The sequence below is a fragment of the Geospiza fortis genome, unplaced genomic scaffold (assembly GCF_000277835.1).
Source record: "Geospiza fortis unplaced genomic scaffold, GeoFor_1.0 scaffold261, whole genome shotgun sequence".
Classification (NCBI taxonomy): domain Eukaryota; kingdom Metazoa; phylum Chordata; class Aves; order Passeriformes; family Thraupidae; genus Geospiza; species Geospiza fortis.
Window position 1 is genome coordinate 474,367 of NW_005054578.1, and position 3,035 is coordinate 477,401.

General features: G+C 64.2%; 1 protein-coding gene across 1 annotated transcript in view; it reads left to right on the forward strand.

The window, feature by feature from the left end:
• ENGASE (endo-beta-N-acetylglucosaminidase) overlaps positions 1 to 3,035 on the forward strand; it is a gene marked incomplete at its 5' end in the record, with an annotated part of 20,510 nt that overhangs the window by 9,531 nt on the left and 7,944 nt on the right. The gene's annotated exons all lie outside the window — the stretch shown is intronic.

The window sequence follows — 3,035 nt, forward strand, 5'->3', positions numbered from 1 at the left end:
AGAGGATAGGATAGGATAGGATGAACTGTCCAGGCAGGTGTGCAGAACAGGGAGAGGGGCCAGGGGCTGCTCACTGCACAGAGCAGTGGCAGACACAGGGCAGAGCTGATGTTTGGGGGGAACCCACAGCAGGTGCTGCTGCAGCCTGACCTTACCTGCGTAGAATTCGGGGCCGTAGACTGCTCCCACCACCGGGTTCAGCTTCCAGCCTGTGGGCAGGGAGAGCCGCTGAGGACAGGGCACTCTGAATGGTGCTCTGAGGGGCAGCAGCCCCATCCCCAGGCAGGAGGAGGGCATGGGGGCTGCACTCCTGCACTGGGCAGGAGCAGCTGCTCTCCCATTTGCCTGCAGTGTGGAGGGCACTCACTGCCAGAGCTGCACGGCAGCCAGACAGTGCCGGTGCCTGGAGGTGCCCCTGCCTGCTGCAGCCCCTGCTCCCCGGACACTGGCCCTTACCGTTGGTGTAGGGGTTGGCCACCTTCTTGTTGGTCATGACACGGGCCGTGGCATTGTTCACCTGCAGAGAGAGGGACAGGGTCAGTGCCTGGGGGATGTGGAGCTGGCCAGGCTGGGGTCCAGGGCCCGCTGCAGCCAGCTCCCCTTGCTGCTGCTGCTGCTGCTTCGGGTGCCGGGGCAGAGGATGCAGCTGCACCAGAGACACGAGACAAGGCTCTGCCTGCAGCACCCGCTGTACACAGCCCTGCCCGTGCCTCCAGCCAGCCCAGGCCTCCATCTCCAGCTGTGAGCGTGGCTCAGGCTGCTGGTGGTGCCCTGAGAGCTGCGGTGCCATGCTCAGGCTGAGCCCGACATGCTGCCCGTGAGCTCCTGCCCGGTTTTGTTGGATGATGTTTTCCTTGTCCATGGGGCACTGCTGTGCCCTGCCAGGCTCCCTCTCTGCCATCAGCACTGCTGGGGACATTTTGTCCCACTCCCTCTGCCATGTGCCACCCTGCTCCCCACCACTTGCCAGCCACCAGCGGGGAGCTGCATGGGCAGAGCCTGATCCTGGGCTAAGCCTGGAGAAATCAAAGCCTGCGGGGCTGGGCAGCTGCTGGCACTGCAGGTGTGGAGCTGCTGGTGGATCCTCCCTCCCAGCACAGAGCAGGGGGGTGGCATGCGGGGCAGAGCCCCAGAGCTCCCTGCAGAGCCTGGGGCGGCTGCTGTGGGCACGGGGCTGTGCCAGCCTTGTCTGTACCAGCAGAATGCAGCCCCAGCTGGCACCCAGCTCTCCGTGCAGCCGGGAGGGTCCTCTGGGCCGGACACTCCTTGTGCCAAGCGCCGACCTTCCCGCAGACATGCTCCCACCGTGCCACATTCAGGGACACATGCACAGCCCCCTGGGCGCCCCCCAGCCCGGGCAGGGGACACGCACACGCAGGCATGGCACGGCACTAGCACACTTATCTGAGCACCTCAATCTTCCGGCCCTCTACGATGGTGCCATTCAGCTTCTCCCGTGCCCGGTCGGCATCTGTGCTAGTTTCAAAAGTTACAAACCCAAAACCCTGTGAGCAGAGGAGAAAAGGAGAAAGAAAGAGACAGAGAGAGACAGAGAGAGGGTGTGGGGACAGAGAGAGAGAGGGGGTGAATCAGGAGAGCTGGCGCAGGAGGTGAGGCTGCCACAGTGCAGAGATGAAGAGCCCAGGCTGGGGTCCCCGCAGGGGCCGGGGGTCCCGGCTGAGGCCCCAGAATCGCCCACGAGCTGGGAGAAGAGTCTGGGAGAGGGGCACAGAGAGCAGGGAAGATACAACAGAGACATCCAGACACAGAGGGACACGAGCTGCCCGTGCTGGGACACAGCGAGCCCTCTCCTCCCTCCAGTGCCGGGTGCAGGGACCCGCACCACCTCCCGAGCTGGCACTGACGGGGCACTGCGTGCCAGGGTCCCACGAGACAGGAGAGGAGGGGAGAGCAGGTTACAGCACTGCTGGGCAACCTGGCTCCACTGACACCCTCCCCAGGACTGGCTGTAAGGTGCTGGCCATGGGCATCACCCACCTTGGAGCCCCGCTCATTGAAAATGATCTCCACGTCCAGGATTTTCCCAAATTGCTGCAAGTGGAGAGAACAGAGGGGTGAGTGCCTGCAAAGCCCCTGGCCCTGCACCCAGAGTTGCTGGCATGGGGCTCTGTGCCAGGGATGGGCAGAGGGCTGCCTTGGGGGCCAGACCTGGGCACCCCCAGGGTCATGCAGGGGAAAGCCCTTGTCCCTCCCACGGCTCCCACTCTGACAGGACTTGGGGAGTGTCATCCAAAATTTCATTAACTAACACTGCTTTGAGTCCTAATGAGGGCTGGGAAGGGGACAAGGGCTCTGTGTCACCCTCTGCTCCACACACAGGGGCTGGGCAGGACGTCCCTCGGGAGGTGACAGTGCCAAGGTCCCGTTGGTGCAGCACAGAGCAGAGCTGTGGTGGCTGGAGGGAGCTCTACTCACCCCAAACATTTGCCGCAGGTCGGGGTCCCGGAATCGAAAGGGAATGTTGGAGACGTGTAACCTCTTGGGCTGCTGCTTGTCCGTGTTGTCTGAGGAGTGTAGCTGCTGGCTGTCTGTCTGCGCCGCCTCGTCTGTCTGCTGGGGAGGCACCGCTGCCATCAGCCCCTGTCCCCAGCAGGAGCGTCCCTGCCCTGTGCCTGGCCCTGCCTGCCCAGGGACACCCTGTGCTCCCCACGTTCTGGGCAGCACCCCACGGGCGTCCCTCCCTGCTGGTGGGGCCATGGGGATGCTCGGGGTGGGGGTGCAGACTGCACTCGGGGCCGTGTGGGAGGACTGCAAAGTGCAGAGCTCAGCACCTTGCGGGTGCTGCATTCCAGCGCTGTAATTGCCACCATCTCCTAGAGCAGAGCCCAGCGAGTGCATTACGAGTGATGAGAAATGATGGGGGGCTCTGAGGGGGAGTGACGGCAGCAACACCCAGCCTGGTACCCTGTGGGACTTTGGCCAGGCCCCAGGGCCCTCCTGGCAGCTCTGGCTCTGCCCTGGACCCCTGCAGCAGGACTGCCCCAGCACCCCCCGTGCCCTCAGCACTGCCCCAG